The 23,280-nt window shown below is 49.8% G+C and overlaps 1 protein-coding gene across 1 annotated transcript in view; it reads right to left on the bottom strand.

The window, feature by feature from the left end:
* CD36 (CD36 molecule (CD36 blood group)) overlaps positions 1-23,280 on the bottom strand; it is a 168,160-nt gene that overhangs the window by 132,408 nt on the left and 12,472 nt on the right. The gene's annotated exons all lie outside the window — the stretch shown is intronic.

Genomic DNA, 23,280 nt, shown 5'->3' with positions numbered 1-23,280 from the left:
AAAGCGCTGCATAGAAAAAATTGAGACATGGCTCATTGTAAAGAACTCTCCATGGGGAATAAAATATGGTAATGATGATGTCATAATTAGACTAGTACAAAACTTCATCCGATCAAGATTAAATTTATTGAGCGTCATGTAGGCATAAATTGGTGGCGAAAAAAAAATGATGACGTCATCTGTCACGTGGTTCGTCCGCCATCTTGAAAAAACCGAAAACATTTGCACCTCCATTTCTCCGAAAGTGCTGCATTGAATAAATTGAGACTTGGTTCATTGCAAAGAACTCTCCATGTGGAATAACATATGTTAAAGATTATGTCATAGGTGCCTCCATTATGACGTCATAATTCGACAAGTACAAAACTTCATCCGATCAAGATGAAATTTCTTGAGCATAATCTAGGAATAAATTGGTGGAGAAAAAAAAACGACGTCATCGGTCAGGAATTTATTTTACTACAAAAGCCTTTAAAAAACACTGAAAACACATCCTGGCGAGGGTCTGCAATCTCTGATTGCTCTTTCTTGTTTTAAACTGGTAAGAAGCTCGACAAAAATGATGGGTTGGTACAGTTTATTCGACGGTGAAGCCTCGTGTGTGTGCCGAAATCTAAAGCCTCGGCATAGTGTCAGGTTTGCTTACATCTTTATTATTCATTAGACATACTACGGATGTAACATGAATGCTCGTTTTACTTTGAGTGTGTTGCACATCACGTGCAGTGAATTTCATCTCCCTGTGCCTTGTATTTATGGCAAGAGCGTCATTCCTCTCAGGGATACACAGATTACAGTAGATCTAGGGCCGGACCTCAAGAACATCGAGGATGTGTTCATCGTTCATTTACCAAGTTTAGTTTAAAGAGCTCGTTTAGAGAGCAAGTGGTTTAAGCATTCGAGCAAGCGCTCCATTCAAAGCCGTTGATAAGGAACGGCCTGCTTGGCAAGTGCTAGCTAGCTGCTTGGTAACTGAACATAACCCGAGTTTCCTCCCTTTCAGTTTAGTGTTAAACAGCAGTAGCGACTGTTTCAAAAGGTAACCAAACGTGTTTGTGGTTTTTCATGTTTTTACTTCTGGTAAGGGTGCTCCCACAAAACATCACAATAAACTGTTTGTACACATTAACTGGGTGTTTGGTCATGGAAGGAAAACCCCTTGGGAAGACAGGATATTATTAGTATTAATATTGTTTTGTAATAACATTAATATTATGCTATTAAGCCTGGTGGTGGCTTCGCGGTTAGGGTGCTGGCTTGGGATCTTAGGATCCTGAGTTCGAATCCTGGTCGATTGCTGAATTAACACCAGGAGGTTAATTTAGTGTTAAGAGTGTTAATAACACTCAGCCTGTCATCCTTCTGAGGTCAGCAAATTGAATACCAGCTTGCTGGGATGAATGAATGATCCCTGTGTACCCCAATTTAGAATAGGTACACTGTATCCCTGCGCATCATAAGAGGTGACTGAGGGTTGGCGTCAGGAAGGGCATCCGGCCATAAAAACATTTCCTCAAACAGAGAACCATGATTGTCATGGGGCCCGCAAGGCTAACCCTCCACTCTTGTGGGGAAAATGACCTTAAAACGATCATTCATTGATATGCTTTTGTTATTAGAAGCGTTCTTGGAAAAATGCCACAATAAAGCTAATTTAACATGGATATACACGTCAACATGCATCCCCATTGGTGGGGAAAATCCCCTTGGGGAGGGGGGCAAATGAATTTGCTACAACCTTAATTGCCTGACCCTTAGTCCTCCTGTGAAATTTCATTGAGATTGGATAAGTAACGACCGAATGTATCGTGGTCAAAATTCATCAGACATACAGACAGACACCAAATGGCGTATTTTAGTATGTAGTACATGGTGTTATGTAGAATTATTATATGTAAGTGCAAAATTTGCTACACTAGTGTAACCAATGTTTTTTTGCATCTATATACCCTTGGCAACAAGACCTGAGTTGGTTCCATTTTTTTCAATGGCGTCTTCGTCCCTAACCCCAAGCCAAGTAGAAGTCCACGCTATGAAAACTTTCAACTTGGTCAGTATCAAGATAAAGTTGTTAATGCAACACAGCAAGACTTTGCATGGCTACTTTCACGGTATTCACAGAGGCACCATGAAGAGACATCAGACGGTATACCAGTTTGGTCAGCATACAATTCTCGTGTGTGCACTCCAGAAGAGAACAAGACACCCAACCTTGATCAAGATCACACAATGCCTATCATTAAGGCACCAGCTCATGAGTGGACAACACTGGTGACAGTTCTTTAGAAGCTTTCGTACCTCAATAGTGTTGTGTGTCCAGAAAACACTGGAACGATCTTAGTTAAATTTGACATGGATGTTTACAAGAGGGCCCTAAAGTTAGAATATCTTCATGACCAATATGCTGGGAAATGGATGGTATGCCCTGGTGGTTTCCACACTGTCTTGTGTGCACTAAGGTGCCTTGGGAGGACTGTTGAGCACAGCGGGCTTGATGAAGCTTGGAGCAAGGATCTGTACAGCACTGTGACAGTAAATCAGATACTCAATGGGAATCACCACAATCGTGCTGTTCAAGCTCATGAGCTCACATTAGAGGTATTCTTTGATCTCTGGCTTTCAGAATTTCTGAAAGAGAAGCCTGCAGTTGTAGAAGCTCTATCTGCCTGTGTGGATAACTTGATAGAAGCAAACAAGAAAGAGGTAGGCATTCAGGAAGCCCATCAATAACTTCTAATGGAGATTGAACATCTAAACTTGGAAAAGCAGCTGCGTGATTTTGACAGGAGCCACAGTAAATTCCCAATGTATCAATGGGCACTAATGTACATGAGGCAAGTGTTGGCGCTGATTAACTTCACACGTTCACTGAAGCAGCCAGATTTCTTCTTGTACTTGGCGTCTAGAAAATTTGTGCATATACTTCTTCACCTACAACCCACTAGATTATGCTCAAAACAAGTTGTTAGCCAAAGATATTTCTCAAAAAAACGTCTGTTAACTGGATATAAGTGTTCTGGTGGATTTTCTGTACAAGGAATGACAAAAATGGCAGAAAAAATGGTTAATCAAAGTGTTTTATGTGAAAAGATACATACAAAATTGGTTCAAATGGCGGCCATTTTGAATTTTAAGATGACTGATATTTCTCAAAAAACGTCTGTTAACTGGATATAAGTGTTCTGGTGGATTTTCTGTACAGGGAATGACAAAAATGCCAGAAAAAATGGTTCATCAAAGTGTTTTATGTGAAAAGATACATTAAAAATTGCAAAAAATGGCGGCCATTTTGAAAGTCAAAATGGCCGCCAAAGACGCCATTGAAAAAAATGGAACCAACTCAGGTCTTGTTGCCTAGGGTATAAGGATTCCAAAAAACATTGGTTCCACTAGTGTAGCAAATTTTGCACTACAATGACACAACACCATGTACTAATGATGATGATGATTTTAAAAAACGCTTCTGTACACCACCCTTGATGCTCGGTTTGCAACCACCGTCTATAATTCCAATAGAAGAGACGTAATTGCTCTTTTATGGAAAATGTTTTTGGAGTTTGTTTATCCTCAAAAATAGGCCGTAGTGAACACACATTCGTGTTAAAAGATTGGCCTTCAAAAAGGACAGACAGACATTTAAAAAGGACAGACAGACATTTAAAAAGGACAGACAGTAAAGTAAATGTATGTAAAATGTGCAGTCGCTCTCAAATGCTCCTCTTAGCTTAATCCATCTTAGTCTGAAATCATTCTGATATCTCATATTATTGTTACTTCATATGCAGCACAAGGCTGTGGGGTAGCATCCTTGGCTGTGGTCATGGCTGTGTCGCTGATGCCCTCTGTATTTAGGGCAGGAATTTGTAATTTGTTCAGTGTGCCAGCGATAGCTCGCCGACTCTTCGTGAAAGACATTGTGGGATCTTTAACATCCACCAACTGGTGCTACGTGTGCAGTCTGTGGCTGCTGGTTGCATAATTTTCTGGGGGCACAGCTGATGCAATGCCTCTCTATAACCAGTCACCTGGTACTCATTTTTACCAATCTCAGAAGGAAGGATGACAGGCTGAGTCAACTCACCTGGTGTTAATTCAACGGCATGACAGGGGATCGAACTCTGAACCCTAAGGTCTCAAGCTAGCCACCGTAACCGTTAAGCCAACACCAAGCTTATCCACCAACTAATGCCAGAAGATGGAACGCCCAGTTTAACACTTGAGGGACGGCACACAAATTGATGAATCACCCTGCATGTGAAACACTGGGATGACCGTTTTTTAGATGGGTCTGGATTCAAACCCAGGCTAGACAGCTTAAATGCGAGTGTGGGTACCTCCAGGCCCGTGGTTCTTTACTTGGGTTTGACCGAACCCCAGGGGTTCAGTGAGCCAGTCTCAGGGGTTCGGCGGAGGTCCTCCGAAACGCATTGCAATTTTTTTTATTTTTTTTTAAGTTTTGTATCAATTTTGAATCTATGTGTAATTACGCTTATTATTAAAATTATTATTATTTTGATATGTATGTTACGAACGAATGGAAATGTTATTTGTAATTGTATTCCCATCCCATTCATGGTTTCTCTGGTCTGTGTTTAAGATAAGTTGTTTCACACTGACTGTAGTAAGTTGAATCAATGAGCAACTTGCTAATTATTCTATTGATGGTGCTTACTTGCTTACTTACTTACTAGATTTTGGACTTTGCAGGTGTTCGGAAATTCCAATGAATAGCCTCAATTAGCTTGCCGTGTGCCGTGTGTCATTGGTCGCGCCTTACTTTGGAGTTACTGATTAATTGAAAAGTAAGTTGGAAATGTTTGTGGATATGCAGGGCGGGTTCAGAGTTATAGTAAAGTCAAAAGTGGATGGTGATTATAAAATACAGACTTGCCATTTAATATGGAATATTTTTTTTGTGGGGGTGAACTTACTTTTCAAGAAGACTTAGAACCAAAAGTTCATTGGAATTATGTTGAAATTCTTCTAGATTTTGTTAATGTGACCTTTAAAAGAAACAAAAACCACATTTGACATTTTGAAGCAAATAAATTGATCCTTGAAAGTGATGTAAACTGATTTCGAACTCAATTCACGGACAGTACTGTGTTAAACTTCTGTACGTTTTCCATAAGTATCTCTTTATTATGCACATTAGCCAAAAAAAAATTCAACAAAAACAAAAGCTAAATTATGACTGGGATTACGGACAGTAAAATTACAGTTCAGTACTTCGTGTAACCCCCACGAGCATTCAGGAGAGCACGTACACGTTGAGGCATGCTGTTCACGAGATTTGCCAAGGTTTGGACAGGAATCGCTTGCCATGCAGTGACAATAGCCTGCTGCAATTCATGCACAGAGGTCGGCTGCTGGTCCAAGTTGTCAATTTGACGAGTTAATTATGCCCACAAGTTCTCTATCGGATTCATATCCGGGGACATGGCAGGCCACTCCATATGCTCTACACCACGGTCAGCAAGAAAGTGTTGGATCATGCGAGCACGATGAGGCTGTGCATTGTCATCTTGGAAGACAAAGTTTCCTCGAAAGGCTGCACGAGCAAATTGAAGCAATGTTTCTTCCAGAATGACCCTGTACTTGAACTGGTTCAGGTTTCCATTCAGAACAACCAGGTCAGTTTTGCCCCCTGCATGAAAAGCAGCCCAAATGGTCACCCCACCACCTCCAGCTTGGACTCCTGGCACTATACAATCTTCGTTGTGGGCTTCATGCACTTGTCTGCGCACTCGGACGCGGCAATCTTGACGATAAACCATAAATCTAGACTCGTCACTGAAGATCACGTGATTCCAGTGTCCTGGCTGCCATTGACGGTGCTCTTTGGCCCACTGCAATCGGCGCTGGCTGTGTTGTCTGGTCAGGCGTGGCTTTCTCAGGGGACGCCTGGCATGATAGCCTGCTTGAACCAGTCGTTGGTTGACTAGCCTTTTGGATACAGGCACATTTGTCACTTGCTGCCACTCAGCCCTAAGCCGATTAGCTGACTTGGCACGGCCATTGCAGACTAACCGGTGCAGCTGGCGATCATCTCTCCTTGTGGTTCTACGTGGACGTCCTGGCCTCGGTATTGGAGTAGGGACACCCCTCTGAGCATCTCGTTTCAGGATCTTTGACACCTGACCTTGAGTGATGCCATACTGCCGAGCAATAGCACGCTGTTTCATGCCAGAATTTCGTAAAGCCACCACTCCATGACAAACAGCATTGTCAAGTTGACAGACCATCTCCAGAGGAAGCGGCAATACCTTTTGTAGACGTGCAGCAGTTGTTTTCCACTAATACAGAACGCAACAACCCTTATATACCCAATTGTGAAGCCAATCGTCAAATGTACCTGTCCTTACATTTTGTCACGCCACCTGTGATATAATCCTGTTATTGACTTCTTGCTGTGAAAGACAATCAGTGACATGGTTCTTTCAACAAAGCCATCACCGAAGGGTAAAAGAAACTCACCAGATTGATATAGTGAGTTCAGAAAGTAAACCCAAGTCAAGAAAAAAAATATATACCATATTAAATGCCAAGTCTGTATGATTGAATTACTCAGAAAATTTGGTGGAGGTGATATAACTCTTTGGTCACAATTCAAAACTAACAATTCGCAGTTTTCTATGTAATATTATAATGGGATTTGAGGTGACATAGAGTTGAGTAGATAATAAATCCCGTCATCGTAACTATAAGTTATGTTTTCTTCGTTAAAATTTCTCAGTTTTCAAAGGGGTTCTGATTATATTTAAGTATGTTCCTTTTTAAATTTTTGTCATGTAATTATTTGCCTGAACTCAATTAAGATCAGTTTGTTACTTTTTTTTCTTTTTTTTTGCAGTATGTCGAGCAAAAAAAGGAATGGTCGGAGGATTACGTGCGGTCCGCGTTCACGTGTTTGACGGAATGGGACGGAAGTCAGCGTCCTCAATGCATGCTTTGCAATGTCAAGTTGAGCAACTCCAGCCGAGCACCAGCAAAACTACGGGAACACTTCAAAAAACTGCACGGCGAGGGGCAGTACAAAGACTGGATGAAATCAATTCAATTCAATTCAAAGACAGCTGGATGAATTCAAATTGAAGAGGGTCCGATTCGACGCAAGTGCTACCTTGCCCACTCTCGGCTTCGTTCCAATTGACAAACCGATCCTCACCGCGTCGTATGAAGTTGCTTACCTGATCGCAAAGCAGGGCAAACCGCACACCGTTAGTGAGACATCCATCAAACCGGCTGCGTTGAAGATGGCCAACATCATGCTGGGAAAAGCTGCTGAAAACAAGTTGTCTCTCGTTCCACTCTCAAATGACACAATCAGACGCAGAATCGACGACATGAGTGACGACATCCTCGCCCAGGTAGTTGCAGATTTAGTCGCAAGCCCGACGAAATTCAGCCTTCAACTCGACGAGAGCACCGACGTTTCGAATTTGAGCCAGCTCATCTTATTTGTGCGTTATGTCAAAGGAGACGAGATCAAGGAAGACTTTCTGTTCTGCAAGCCTCTCACAACAACGATGAAGGCAGCTGATGTGAGGAAGCTTGTGGATGACTTCTTCAGAAGCAACGGCCTCTCGTGAAACATGGTGTCTGCAGTTTGCTCGGATGGAGCTCCAGCCATGCTGGGATGCAACTCCGGTTTTGGAGCACTGGTGAAGGCCGTTGCATCACACCTCATCGTCACGCGCTGCGTCCTGCACAGACACGTGCTGGCATCAAAAACCCTGCCTCCAAAACTGGCCAATGTTCTGAAAATCGTCGTTGAAACTGTGAATTAAGTGCGAAGCCGTGCTCTGAATCATCGCATTCTCAAAGAGCTGTGCGATGAAATCGGCTCTGAATTCGAAGTCCTTCTCTACCACGCTAACGTTTGATGGTTATCACGAGGGAATGTAGTGAGCCGTGTTTTTGCGAGGACACCAGCATTGCCATACAATGCACTTCCAAGAGTCAGAGTTCGTCCTCGCCTTGGCGTATTTGGCTGACATCTTCGACGCACTCATTCATCTCAATTGCCAGATGCAGCGCTGTGGAGTGAATGTCATCGAATCTGAAGAAATGCTGAGCGCTTTCCGAAAGAGGTTACCGTTGTGGAGGCGGCGAACAGAGAACGACAACTTCGCGAACTTTTTGCTACTGGACGAGTGCGTGAGCGGGATCGAAGATGAGTCTGAAGTTGGAGGCACTGCTGCACCGGGGGAGCTGAAGCAAGCGATTGCCGCGCACTTGGATGAGCTGGGAAAGTCATTCGATGGCTACTTCCCCGACCAAGAGCAATACCCAGCATGGGTGCGGCAGCCGTTTACTTTCGACGTTGCAACGGTAGATGTCAACGATCAATACCTCGACGACCTCGTCGAACTTCAGCAGAACCAGACTCAACAACAACTCTTCGGCACAACAACACTCTTAAAGCGCGGCGTTACGCGCGCTGCTTGCGATCAAGGAGGAAGCGGACAAGCGGTAACTTATAAGCGTCTTTATTTCAGGAGCTCACTGTAACACTGGCGCGCTCCGGGCTGCGCGCCCGGTGTATATCATGAGGCCACGCCTACCCCTCGGGCGTGGCCACCACCCACTTGGTGCGTGGAATGATGTCACCACGCCAGTGGGCTTTTGTGTCCGCCACACGCGCCCCCCCCAGAATTCCCGCGCACGTGGAGGGCCAGTTTGCAGGGCAGACGAATGACCCGGCCGAAGCACCCCCTGGCGATCGGCGGCGTCCGGGGTGCAGGGATGCCAGGTGGGATGCCCCTGGCTGCCCCTGGGATGGGTGCAGGACCGGGCGGCAGCGTGGCAGCGGGGCTGGGCGGTGCCGGGGGTCCGCCCGCAGGGGGGCGGCCCCGACGTCGGGGTCGGGCCACTGGCGGTGGATGGTCCACGTCGAGGTGGGCCGGCTTGAGGCGGTCTACCGAAATGCGGTCAGGAGTACCGCCGATGTCCAGGGTGAAGTGCTTCGCGCCGGTCTCCAGCATGCGGAAAGGCCCGTCGTACGGGGGCCGCAGTGGTGTCCGGTGGGCATCGTGGCGGACGAAGACGTACTCCGCCATGCGAAGCTCCGGGGCGACGTGCGTCGGTGGGTGCCCGTGGCATGCCGTTGGCACCGGGACGAACCTCTGGGTGGTCTCTTGCAGAGCGGAGCGCTGCTGTGCCGCGGACCATGGTGCCGTGGAGTCGGGGAGGAACTCGCCCGGCACCCGCAGCGGTTGCCCGAAGAACAACTCCGCCGTGGATGCGTGCAGGTCCTCCTTGGGCGCCGTCCGGAGGCCCAGCAGGACCCAGGGGAGCCTGTCGACCCAGCCGCCGTCGCGGAGGGTGGCCCGGAGCGCGGCCTTCAATGAGCGGTGAAATCGCTCACACAGGCCGTTAGCCTGGGGGTGGTAGGCCGTGGTTCGGTGCAGCCGGACCCCGAGCCCCTGCGCGACCGCCCCCCAGAGCTCCGAGGTGAACTGGGGGCCGCGGTCGGACGAGATGTCTGAGGGGGCGCCGAACCGGGTGACCCAGGTGGCGATGAAAGCCTGCGCGACATCGGCCGCCGTTGTCGACGCCAAGGGCACGGCCTCCGGCCACCGGGTGGTGCGATCCACCATGGTGAGGACGTAGGTGAAACCCCGTGAGGGGGGCAGAGGTCCCACCAGGTCCACGTGGATGTGGTCAAACCGGCGTTCCGGCACCGTGAACGGGGCCAACGGGGCCTGGATGTGCCGGTGCACCTTGGCGCGCTGGCAAGCGAGGCACGTCCTGGCCCAGCCGTGGATGGCCTTCCGGAGGCCATGCCAGACGAACTTGTCGGCGATCAGCCTTTGGGAGGCCCTCGCGCCCGGGTGGGACAGGCCTTGGATGGCGTCAAACACCTGGCGCTGCCAGCCCGTGGGCACGATGGGGCGAGGACGCCCGAGGGAGACGTCGCACAAGAGGGCCGCGCCCGCGCCGTCGAACGGCACCTCGGTGACGCGGAGGCCCGTGACGGCGGTCCGCAGGGCCTGGATGTCGGGGTCAGCGGCCTGGTCCGCTGCCATCCGGGCATAGTCGATGCCGAGGTGGACTGCATGGGCGATGGCCCGGGAAAGGCAATCCGCCACCGGGTTGTCCTTCCCCGCGACGTGCTGGATGTCCGTCGTGTACTCGGACACGGCCGAGAGGTGACGCTGCTGCCGGGCCGACCACGGCTCGGTGACCTTGCCCATCGCGAAGATCAGCGGCTTGTGGTCGACGAAGGCAGTGAACGCACGGCCCTCGAGCAGATGGCGGAAGTGCCTGACCACCAAGTGAAGCCCGAGCAACTCGCGGTCGAAGGTACTGTAACGGCGTTCGGGCGGGCGAAGCTGCCGGCTAAAGAACGCCAGCGGTTGCCAAGCTCCACGCACCCATTGCTCGTGCACCGCGCCCACCGCGTAGTCCGAGGCATCGGTGGTGAGGGCGATCGGTGCATCGGGCGCCGGGTGCGCGAGCATGGTGGCGTTAGCCAAGGCGAGCTTCGCGCCCGTGAACGCCGTGTCCATCTGCTCGGTCCAGGTAACGTCGCCTTTGCCCGGCTTACCTCGGAGAGCTTCTTGCAGGGGGAGCAGGAGCTGGGCGATACGGGGCAGGAGCCGATGGTTTCACCATGCCCAGGAACTCCTGCAGCCCTCTGATCGTGCGGGGGCGCGGAAACCCCTTCACCGCCTCCACCTTGGCCGGCAGGGGGACGGCTCCGTGCCTGGTGACACGGTGCCCAAGAAAATCGATTATGGCGGCGCCGAACCGGCACTTTGCGGGTTCACAATCAGGCCATGCTGGCCCAGGCGTTCGAAGAGCGTGCGGAGGTGGCGTAGGTGCTCTTTGCGGGACGCGCTGGCGACGAGGATATCGTCCAGGTAGACGTAGACAAAATCCAAGTCGCGCAGGACGCTATCCATCAGTCGCTGGAACGCCTGAGCCGCATTCTTCAGACCGAAGGGCTGGCGCAGGAACTCGAAGAGTCCGAATGGCGTGATGACCGCCATCTCCGGGACGTCCTCCAGCCTGACGGGGACCTGATGGTAGCCGCGTATGAGGTCCACCTTCGAGAAGAAGGACCTGCCCGCGAAACGGGCGGAAAAGTCCTGAATGTGGGGGACGGGGTAGCGGTCGGGAGTCGTGGCGTCATTGAGACGGCGATAGTCCCCGCACGGTCGCCATCCCCCGCCGGGCTTCGGCACGATGTGCAACGGCGACGCCCAAGCGCTCTCTGAGCGCCGAACGATGCCGAGTCGCTCCAGGGTAGCGAACGCCGCTTTTGCCACCGCCAGCTTCGTCGGCTTGAGGCGGCGTGCCCGGGCGTAGACCGGTGGCCCGACGGTGGGGATGTGATGGGCCACCCCATGCTTGACGGCCCCCGCCGAGAAGGTGGGCCGCGTGAGGGCCGGGAAGCCGGCGAGGAGGCGGGTGAATGCGTCCGCTGACGGAAGCGTACAGACCAACGTGGCCGGAACTGAACCGTTCGGCAAGCCGCTTGGCAAGCCGCTCGTTGAGCTGGGCAATGCACAAGCGAGCGAGCTGAACGTCTCGGCCTGGACAAGACGTCTGTGCTTGACGTCGACCAGGAGCCCATTAGCGCACAGGAAGTCCGCGCCAAGCAGTGCCATGGGCACGTCGGCGGTGACGAACGTCCATCGGAAAACCTGCCCTCCGAACCGCAGAGAGAGGCAGCGTTTTCCGTACGTACGGATGGGCGTCCCGTTCGCGGCAAGCAGCGCGGGGCCCCCACCCGTGGCGTGCTTGTCTGACGTGCCGGCGGGAACGACACTCACCTGCGCTCCCGTGTCGCACAGGTAACGGTGCCCGGAGAAGGTGTCCGTTATGAACAGCAGGCTGCTCGAACGGCCGGCGCTCATCGCCACTATTGAGCGCCGGCCCGGGCGTTTCCCGACCTGTTGAAGGAGCATGGCGGATGACACTGCCGAGCTTCGTGGCCGAACTTGGCGTGGAACCAGCACCAGGTGGTGGAGCTGGAGGAGCGTGGCTGGCTCCGCCAGGCCGGTGGAGTTGGCGGGTTTCCCCACGGTGGCGGTTTTCGCCGCGGCGGTGGGCGGGGCGTGGCGGCGGTCACGAGGTGCGTATCAGCATGTTGCGTATGCTGTATAAGCTGATGCTGTGGAACAGCAGCATCAGCAGCATCAGCAGCATCAGCCTCGAGGGCCGTGACGGCCACGCCGACTCTCGCCCGCGTGTCCGAAGCGGCGAAGTACCTGTCCGCCTCGACTGCCAATGCTCGGGGTTCCTTTAGCCCGGTCCCGGCCAACGCGAGGCGAACCTGCGCTGGAAGTTGGCGACGGAAAAGCGCCCGGAATAGAGAACCGGGGGCTTCGTTGCCCAACAGTGACAGCATATGGTCCATTCGGACCGACGGGCGCGTGTCACCGAGCTCGGGAAGATCCAGGAGGCGGTCGGCCCGTGCGTCGTCCGTGAGGCCGAACGTGGCTAGGAGTAGCCGCTTGAGTGCCTCGTACTTGTGGCCGTCCGGTGGGTGGCGAAGGACGGACACAACTCGAGCGGCCGTGCCGGGCCCGAGGGAGGCGACGACGTGGCAATAGCGCGTGTCATCGCCTGTGAGGCGCCGAAGCTGAAATTGGGCTTCGGCCTGGACGAACCAGACTTCGGCCTGAGCCTCCCAAAATTCGGGAAGTTTGATGAAGTTGGCCATGGCAATGGCGTCACGTGTGGAAGGATCGCTCCGGCAGATCCAATGTCGAGGGGGTCACCAGTAAAGCGCGGCGTTACGCGCGCTGCTTGCGAGCAAGGAGGAAGCGGACAAGCGGTAACTTATAAGCGTCTTTATTTCAGGAGCTCACTGTAACACTGGCGCGCTCCGGGCTGCGCGCCCGGTGTATATCATGAGGCCACGCCTACCCCTCGGGCGTGGCCACCACCCACTTGGTGCACGGAATGATGTCACCACGCCAGTGGGCTTTTGTGTCCGCCACACTCTCAACGTTTTGGTGCTGCCAAATGGAAGGGTATCCTCACATCGCTAAAATTGCCCTTGAGATCCTCACGCCGTTTGTTTCAACGTATTTCTGCGAGCATGCGTTTTCGAAACTGGTGGACATTAAAACAAAGAAAAGGAGCAGGCTTGCATGCGAAAGTGATTTGAGGGTGGCCCTTGCCAAAACAAAACCACGCATTTCCCAGATTGCCTCCCGAAAGGAAGAACAGAAAACGCATTAAGATGCAATTCTACTTAATTTTTTTGTCAAATTTGAGGGGTTCCGCGAGTGTTCGGTGGGTTTCGTTAGGGTTCGGCGCCTTTAAAAAGGTTCAGAACCACTGCTCCAGGCCATCCTGCCACCCCACTGGTATGTGCTCCAAATGGCAGCTGTGTGTCACTTACTCAATACACATCAATTGTTTGTGCCATCACAATACCTTTCAATCAAGGCCATTGTCCGCCTCCTTGGACTATCCCTCGGGATAATGGAGAGAGAGTAATGAATACTGCTGGCAGAGGCGACAGAGCAACAGCAGGCGAGTGGTTGACAATTTATGACACGTGTTTGGCTTTTGCCAGAAATTTGCTTAAATTTGTTGACGAAGTTCTAATTTGCCAAACATGAAATGAATCAGGAAATTCCACTTCGCTGATTAGATATCATAATTTTGGGGAACTTTTCTTTGATTTTAAAATGTTGGTTAGCTTCCAATGATATTTCATTAAATTTATAGAACCATAGCATTTTTACCCCACGCGTGTAGTGCAAAACAGTCAATTGGTTCACTCTATCTGTCTACAGATGTCAGTTTATGATTGAAGAACTACTTAATTTCAATTGAATTGTGTATACTAGGGCATGCCCGTACGTGGGTGCAATGCCCGTACGTGGGTACGTGGGTACGTGGGTGCGAGTACGGTGACAACCCCCCCCCTCTATTTACATGAAATGGTTTGGTCCATGAAATGTTTTGGTCCATTCGCAACGCCAAAGCGAACGGCGAACGCTTTACATGAAATGGTTTGGTGCATGAAATGTTTTGGTCCATTCGCAACGCCAAAGCGAACGGCGAACGGCTTGCGAGTACAGTGACAATCCCCCCGGGGTTTTAATTAGTTTTAAAACATCGTTTAACGCCAACATAGCGCCAACATAGTTTGCCGACGGGAAATAAATGAATACGCTCTCAAATGTGCCATCCGAGGCAGAGTGTGGGCATGCCCGTACTATATCTATATCTAAAATTATATCCCCCCCTCTATTTACATGAAATGGTTTGGTCCATGAAATGTTTTGGTTCATTCGCAACGCCAAAGCGAACGGCGAACGCTTTACATGAAATGGTTTGGTCCATGAAATGTGTTGGTCCATTCGCAACGCCAAAGCGAACGGCGAACGGCTTGCGAGTACAGTGACAATCCCCCCCCCCCCCCTCTATTTAGATGAAATGGTTTTTATTAGTTTTAAAACATAGTTTAACGCCAACATAGCGCCAACATAGTTTGCAAACGTGAAATAAATGAATACGCTCTCAAATGTGCCATCCGAGGCAGAGTGTGTCCGCCACGTTCGGCACACGCGATAGCTCGCTGCTCTCTGATTGGTTGAATCGTTTTTTGGACATAGCTCGGTAAGTAATTGTCCGATTAATATGAAACCTTGAAAAGGCACATCCTCGGGTCCCCAGCAATATACCTGGCAAGTTTAAAGTATATCGGACCCGTGGTTGTCGAGAAACAGCGGTCACAGACAAACAAACGTACAAACAAACACACAGAGATTACTGGAATTATAGATAGATAGATATATATAAATATATATAATAATAATAATTCATTTATTTTGTATAGCGCTTTTCCAGAAGCCCAAAGGCGCTTTGACAGAGTGGAAAACATAATGCATAACAATACATGAAAACAACAATTGCAAAAAGACAAGAATCAATAGGGAAATATTTAAAGCAAAAGGAGGGAGAAGGAGAAGAGATAGTCAGGGGTTAAATGCTGTGGGTTGAATGTTGAATGCAGTGTTGAACAGGTGGGTCTTTAGTGATGTTTTGAATGTGGTGAGTGAGGAGGAGTCTCTGATGGTGTGAGGTAGTGAGTTCCAGAGGGTGGGAGCAGCGATGGAGAAGGCCCTGTCCCCCCAGGATCTGAATTTGGTCCGGATGGAGGGGGTCAGGAGGTTGGTACCAGCAGAGCGGAGGTTGCGGGTGGGAGTGTGTCTGGAGAGGAGGTCAGCCAGGTTAGCTTGTAAAGGATGGGGGTGATGTGGTCACGGGTCCGGGAATGGGTGAGTAGACGGGCAGCGGAGTTCTGAATGTATTGGAGTTTATTGGTGATTTTTGAGGGTGAACCATAGAGGAGGCTATTGCAGTAGTCCAGACGGGAGGTGATGAAGGCGTGGATGAGGGTTTCTGCAGCCGTGGAGGAGAGGGATGAGCGGAGACGGGCAATGTTTTTCAGGTGAAAGAAGGCTGACTTTGTGATCTGTTTAGTGTATTTGTCGAAGGAAAGGGTTTGGTCAAAGATGACGCCAAGATTCCGGATGTGAGGGGAGGTGGATACTGGGATACCGTCGATGTTGAGGGCAAAGTTATGGGTGGATTTTGTGAGCGTTTTTGGGCCAATGATGATTATTTCAGATTTATCACAGTTAAGCTTGAGGAAGTTGATTTGAAGCCAGGATTTTATTTCAGTGATGCAGTTTGTCAGGATAGAGTGGGTGTCGGTGGAGACGGACTTGGTGGAGATGAAAAGCTGGATGTCATCGGCGAAGCAGTGGAATTGGAGTGGAATTGCAGTGGAATATATATATATATATATATATATATATATATATATATATATATATATATATATATATATATTTATTTATTTATATATATATATATATATATATATATATATTATATTATATATATATATATATATATATATATATATTTATATGTATATATATATATATATATATATATATATATATATATATATATATATATATATATATATATATATATATATGTTGCGGTTTTGAGAACCCACACTTGTAAATATCACATCATTAAAGGTTAACGGTAGCACCCCATAGATAGGCCATATGCAACATGTAGGTCACCTTAGGACATCAGTAATTTCTTAGTATGTGTTTAGAATAAGGCCATTCCCACTAGTTGCATCTGCGTTGCGTCAATCAAATAAGAGTAGGCCCTTCCGTTCATTTTGGCAGCCTCCCTTCCCAGCGATGCCATTAAGCGCTCCCCAGCCTGTGCCCCATGGCCCTCCCAATTTGTTATGCGCCTTTGTCAGCAGTGTTCGCAACCTTGCTGGGCTTCCACTCAAACCAGCCCAGAAACCCACGAGGTAAGGCCCGAAAAGGGGGCGGAGCGCCAGGATGGAGGTGCGGCCACCGCAACCAGCCATCAAGGCGGGGCCAGGAAGCCAACACCAGCCAACCGTGGTTTTGGGCTCCGAGAGCGTTCGCTGGCTTGGTTATAAAAGCGCGCATGAAAAGCCCTCAACAGGAATGTGCGGACCTGACTTGGACATTTTGCGTTTATGAGAAGGACTGCAGCGATTTGAAGGACTTGTGAGGAAGGTGCAGTGTGATAAGAACTTACGGAGCAGTGCTCATTACCGAAGACTGAAGCCAAGCATTGGTATTACAAAGGGTGCACTGTGGCAATCCACTGTACTAAGAGCGAGCGCGCGGCACGCATTGCCAATAACCGCAGCGTGCAGGACATTGGGGAGGGGGCGCTTGTGGCGAGTAAGACTGGTAGCGCCAGTACAAAGGCGCCGGTACATGAATTTCGTACACCGATAGCCCAAGCTTACCTTCCCCCATCATTATAATTGTCCGCTCGCGTTACACTGCGTGGAGAGCTGCCTGCCAGGTTTAGTCTGCTGGACCGGAGCCGGACTGGAGCCTGGACACCAATGCTGGACCCTCTACCCTACCATCTGCATCCCCGTGTGAGTCTGGAGTCTGAGACCGAATCTGAGCGCGATCGGGCCCGAGTCCAGGGAATAAGTTAAGACTGTAGTTAAGACTGCCCTGTGTACTTTTCCTTCCTCTTTCTTTCTTGTACATTCTTTAGTTTCCTCTTCTTCTTTGTACAGTTGTAATAAATTGCCCTGTTCTTTCTGGTTTCTCCTCAATCCGATCGTCTCAGTCTCTTCTCAATTGGGTAAGCGTGGCACGATTAGGAACCGCTTAGAATTGGGTCTTGTCCTTGTTAACAGCTCGGATCGCGGATCGCTATCCACTCGGCATTTCCATCAATATCCGTGATTCGAGCAGGAGTTATTCCCTCGTTTCCGGTCAGCGTTAGTACTTAGGTAGTAGAGAATCCCTAGGCCTAACAAACCCTACCTAACGCTGCCCTGGAAGGATGTTATAACTTCCAAAATCCCGTCGGCCAGATAAAAGGACAAGGGGATTAACCCCCTCTTGATAAGGGGAGAGTCGACATCGGAGATCCGCAACAATTGGTGTCAGGAGTGGGATTTTGGGCCCGGAACCAAATTTTCTTATCTGTTGGACAAAATTTGGTCAAAATTACGAGCGACCCAAATTTAGCACGAACATCTAAATTGAATCGTGCCATGGATAGCCAAGGCGATCGGATGCCGGTGGGGGTAGAAATAAATGAAGAATTAATAACCCAGGACCCCCGGGAAGAATTGGGAAAAGAGGGGAACATTGATAAGGGTGCGGCAGCTGGCAAAGAAAATGGCGGCGCCTCGCACATGGCCGCGGCAGCCAAGCCCGAGATACCAGGGTACATGCGATTTTTTATGGACCAATTAATGGCATAAGTAGACGAACTAGGGGAGACATTGAAAAAAATGGGGGAGCAATTGGGAAATCTAATTGAAGGGTTTGGAAACAAAATGATTGACCACATACAAAAAGTTGGGGAGAACATTGACCGCATGTCGAGCAGGAAAGGCACAATGGTATGCGACGGGGTAGCGCAGCTTGAGGAGTGCGGGTTAAGCGAGGCTGAGCAAAGCGCAGATACGTGGACCTGGGTAGAAATCGCGACTCGGGGTATAGAGAAGCCGACGCCATTGAATTAGAAAATTTTATTTTATTTGCACCAGCGGTCATCGAGCTTAACAAGGAAAATGAAATTGAAATAAAAGAAATAGTTGAAATCGGGATTAAGAAGACGGCGGACTTAGAAGAGCAATCGCGGGAGGAAAAAATGGAATATGTACAAAGTCTGTGTTCGCATCATGATGCCGTACTTCCTAACCCCAATGAAAGTTTGCAGCTGCGTGTGGAGAGGAGGATCCCTGAGGTAAACAGGATTGTATATGGCGCGAAAAGGTTTGGCGCGAAAAAAAATTCGCGCGCTTGGAATCCCGGCGTCACCCGGGCGCTTGTGGAAGGTCCTTGGTGTGCTGTATGAAAGAGAATGGCGCGCGTGTGTGAACGGCGTCAGAGTGTGAGTATGAAACCGAGAGCGAGGGAGAATGCACAACAGAGTGTGAAAGTGGGAGTGAGTGTGACCAAGAGTGTGCAAAGGTTGTTGAGAGTTTGCGGGCGTGCACACCGGAGCGCGTTGGAGAGGTTGTGCAAGAGTGTACACCAGAGTGCGTGATTGGGTGTGCAGCAGGGGATTGCACACCCGTGGGTAGGTGTGCGCTGAGTAGGTGGATGCAAAAGTGCACACCTGTGGTGGTTACGGAGTACGTAACGGGAGAGAGTGCACGGAGAGAGAGTGCAGGAGTAGAATGCATGGAGTGTGTGGAATGTATGGGAGGCGCTGGAGCGTCGCGTTTTGTGAGTATAGGAAGAGTCGCGTGTGGATGTGAGAATGCGACTCGAGCATCGACGCTGACCGGGGCACGCATAGGCCGACATACAGCCGACGCGAGCTCTCGGGGCATGGTGCGTTTTGTGTGCTGTGGGGGCCGGCGGGGATTGTTGCCGCGGTGCTCTTGCATGGAGTGCCGTGCACGATTCGGGCCGGGCCCCACCCTGTATGGTCGGTGCCGTGTCGTAGCGGCGACCGGCACGATTCCGGGGGAGAAAGGCCAGGTCGGACCTTCGCCCCCTGGCAGGGGCGGTGTTCCGACCGGGGGAGGTTGGGTCATCGGGCCAGAGACCAAAAGGCTCCGTGCCAGGATGGCGCCTGGAACCTCGGTCCGAGTATGCCTCCTCCCCAGAGTCGAAAATGCCGGATGGACCCAACCTACAGGAGACTGACCATCCGCACGCATTGCCGGCTTTTCGAAGCCGAGCTGTGAAAATGCATTCCCGCACCGAGAGGCTCATGTTTAATGGACAACTAGTCATGGTGGTGATAGGAATGGTAGTTGTACCATTCATTTGGGGGCAGAGGAGCAGTAGTTTTATGGGGTTTGGTGGTGAGAAAAAGCCAGGGCGGGTTAGGATAATGTTTGGAATCTAGAGAAATGACTTTAGGAGACTTTAGGTTTAAGTAGTGACATTTGGACAGGTAGAGGGGACGTAAAGAGATTAGGTGGATGATAATGACGAGGGATGTGCTACTATAAGGGATGACAGGGGAGCACTGATATTTGGGGAAATAGCTAGTCAGATGATGCTGTGTGTGTGAGTAGGAGGATGAGCTTTAGGCAGAAATGAGGCATTGCGAATGAGAGTCTTGGTATTGCTGGTGAGCAAATGAGGAATTGAGAGGCAATGCTCGTGAATGATGTGTGTGTGAGTATGTGGTTGAACTTGCACAAATGAGGCAATTAACTTGAGCAAATGAGGCAATGCTCGTGAATGATGTGTGTGTGAGTATGTGGATGAACTTGCGCAAATGAGGCAATGAACTTGAGCAAATGAGGCAATGCTCGTGAAAGATGTGTGTGTGTGTGTGTGAAAGTGTATGAGTGGAGTATTGAGGATGTGTGTCATTGTGTATCGAGTGATTGCCTTGCATAGGGTGCAAGTGAATAAATGTTCTGGAATGAATGGTCTGGAATGAATGGTGTGGAGTGAGTAGTGTGGAATACGTGGCGTGGAGTGTATGGTGCGAAGGAGTGGATGGGCGAAGGATGGACCCATTCACGAATACCCAGGGAGGGTAGTTTAAAGTTAGGTAGAGGGAGTAGGTAAATTGGCTGGATATTGACATCTGTGGTGCGTGTAGTGACAATGAAGTGCCTAGAGGGGTGCATAAGTGAAGTGGAATGGCTGGGCATGTGAGCCTGTTGGTGCGTGTGGTTATTGAGCACTCCGCCACTGTTAGTCTGTCGGTCAGGTGAGGCCGCAGGTAGGCTCTGGGAGCCAGATAGAGTTCAGTAGAGTTCAGTGGGGCCCGAGGATCCATGGGAAGGACCCGGGTAGCCCGATGCCAAGGTGGGCATGGAGGGGGTAAGTGCCAGGGAGGGCCTTCCCCAGGTTAGGGTGTGATGAGCTAGGCAAGCTGGGGTGGCGACGTTCAGTGGTGGAGGTGCGCAGGTAAGTAGACCTGCTGGGAGAGCCACACGACCCAGCCCCGAAATTGTGCGAGGGCACAGATGGAAAAATGGGGGGAGTGAGACCCCAAAATTGGGAGAGCACCACAGTATGGGCAATGGGAATTGGTTTTTAGAACCGCATAGAGTAAAATAGCCAATGGATTGGCAGGGCAAGACCCCGGGTAGTTTAAAGAGTTAATGTCATTTAGAAGAATAGTTAGGGAGAAAATCTCTTCGCACCATCCCCATCCACTCACCGAGGTGATAAGACTCCACACCAGATTTTGTGAATGGTTTGGAAGGTGAAGACGCATCTTGACGTGGATTTGACATTGTGGTTATTCCATCCCTTCCTTCATGTCGCATTACCTTGTATTGATGTGTACCCTTGTGCCCTTGCACCCCGCTAACGTCTGCTTTGTCTTCCTTCTCCACTCATGGACCCATGGTCTTTTGTGCGAGGGGAGTGTGCAGGTGCCCTGAATTGTGCGGCCGCACTCTTGCTGCCTGCACCCTGTTGCCTGCCTGCCTGCCTGCACTGATACACCATATGGACCACACGTTCTGTGGCCTCGCATCTATGGACCACATGTTCTGTGGCCTGGCACCTTTGCTGGGACAGACCATTGCTGCCAGCAGTATCTGGCTTGCGGACCACTGTTTTAAGTGGCATCAATGCCATGCAGGCGGACCACCTGAGTTGGCCCTGCTGGCCATAAATAAAAAAGCGGACGCGGTTTGTGCCCTTTTTATTAATTAATCCATCAAGTAAGAAGAAAGTGCAGCCAAGATCCATCGGCCCAGCAGACAAGCACAAGACATCATCCTTTATTATTTTTGAAATGTTTTTGTACATTCCCATTGATGGTGCTTTTCGTGCATTTTGTTTATTATGGTGCATTTATTGGTACATATGGGTATGGTGTATTGGTGCAGTGCATGGCCATGGTATTTCCTCTTCTCAAAAGTTCTGCTTTTTCCCACAAAAGACAGGTCCTGGGTTGTAGTTGTAAATAATTAGTAGCGTCTTGTAAATAACATGCTCCCCACCGGCTTAAATGTTTAGTTTGAGAATAATTCCGTAATTCGGTTAATTGTGGGCATGAGTCAGTTAGATAGGACACAACGCAGCAGGTGGGACATATCTAGTGTTAAAACTGTCGCACTCAGGGTAGTAGGTTAAAAGTAGAGGGTAACCACAACTAAGTGTCACATGTAGTTGTAAAAGTAGTCCTGAACCAGGTATCGTTTCGGCTCGGGACGAGCCTGGCAAAAGGAGGGGTGCAGTGTTGCGGTTTTGAGAACCCACACTTGTAAATATCACATCATTAAAGATTAAAGGTAGCACCCCATAGATAGGCCACAAGCAACACGTAGGTCACCTTAGGACGTCAGTTATTTCTTAGTATGTGTTTAGAATAAGGCCATTCCCACTAGTTGCATCTGCGTTGCATCAATCAAATAAGAGTAGGCCCTTCCATTCATTTTGGCAGCCTCCCTTCCAAGCGACGCCATTAAGCGCTCCCCAGTCTGTGCCCAATGGCCCCTCTCAATTTGTTACACGCCTTTGTCAGGAGCGTTCGCAACCTCGCTGGGCTTCCGCTCAAACCAGCCCAGAAACCCACGAGGTAAGGCCCGAAAAGGGGGTGGAGCGCCAGGATGGAGGTGCGGCCACGTCAACCAGCCATCAAGGCGGGGCCAGTAAGCCAACACCAGCCAACCAGGGCTGAGGTGAGGTCGCCTGACAGGGCGTGGTTTTGGGCTCCGAGAGCGTTCGCTAGCTTGGTTATAAAAGCATGCACGAAAAGCCCTCAACAGGACTGTGCGGACTGGACTTGGACAATTTGCGCTTATGAGAAGGACTGCTGCGATTTGAAGGACTTGTGAGGAAGGTGCAGTGTGATAAGAACTTATGGAGCAGCGCTCATTACCGAAGACTGAAGCCAAGCATTGGTATTACAAAGGACGCGTTGTGGCAACCCGCTGTACGAAGGGCGAGCGCGCGGCACGCATTGCCAAGAACTGCAGCGTGCAGGACATTGGGGAGGCGGCGCTTGGGGCGAGTAAGACCTGTAGCGCCAGTACAAAGGCGCCGGTACACGAATTATGTACACCGATAGCCCAAGCTTACCTTCCCCCGCCATTATAATTGTCTGCTCGCATTACACAGCGTGGAGAGCTGCCTGCCAGGTTTCGTCTGCTGGACAGGAGCCGGACTGGAGCCTGGACACCATCGCCGGACCCTCCACCCTACCATTTGCATCCCTGTGTGAGTCTGGAGTCTGAGACCGAATCTGAGAGCGATCGGGCCCGAGTCCAGGGAATAAGTTAAGACTGTAGTTACGACTGCCCTATGTACTTTTCCTTCCTCTTTCTTTCTTGTACATTCTTTCGTTTCCTCTTCTTCTTTGTACAGGTGTAATAAATTGCCCTGTTCTTTCTGGTTTCTCCTCAATCCAATCGTCTCAGTCTCTTCTCAATTGGGTAAGCGTGGCATGATTAGGAACCGCTTAGAATCGGGTCTAGTCCTTGTTAACAGCTCGGATCGTGGATCACTATCCACTCGACATTTCCATCAATATCCGTGATTCGAGCAGGAGTTATTCCCTCGTTTCCAGTCAGCATTAGTACTTAGGTAGTAGCGAATCCCTAGGCCTAACAAACCCTTCCTAACGCTGCCCGGGAAGGACGTTATAACTTCCAGGATCCCGTCGGCCAGATAAAAGGACAAGGGGATTAACCCCCTCTTGATAAGGGGAGAGCCGACGTCGGAGATCCGCAACAATATATATATATATATATATATATATATATATATATATATATATATATATATATAGATATATATATATATATATATATATATAGATATT

The sequence above is a fragment of the Myxine glutinosa genome, chromosome 1 (assembly GCF_964187855.1).
Source record: "Myxine glutinosa chromosome 1, kmMyxGlut1.1, whole genome shotgun sequence".
Classification (NCBI taxonomy): domain Eukaryota; kingdom Metazoa; phylum Chordata; class Myxini; order Myxiniformes; family Myxinidae; genus Myxine; species Myxine glutinosa.
The sequence above is the reverse complement of the archived record's forward strand: the minus strand, read 5'-3'. Positions and strand labels throughout refer to the sequence as shown.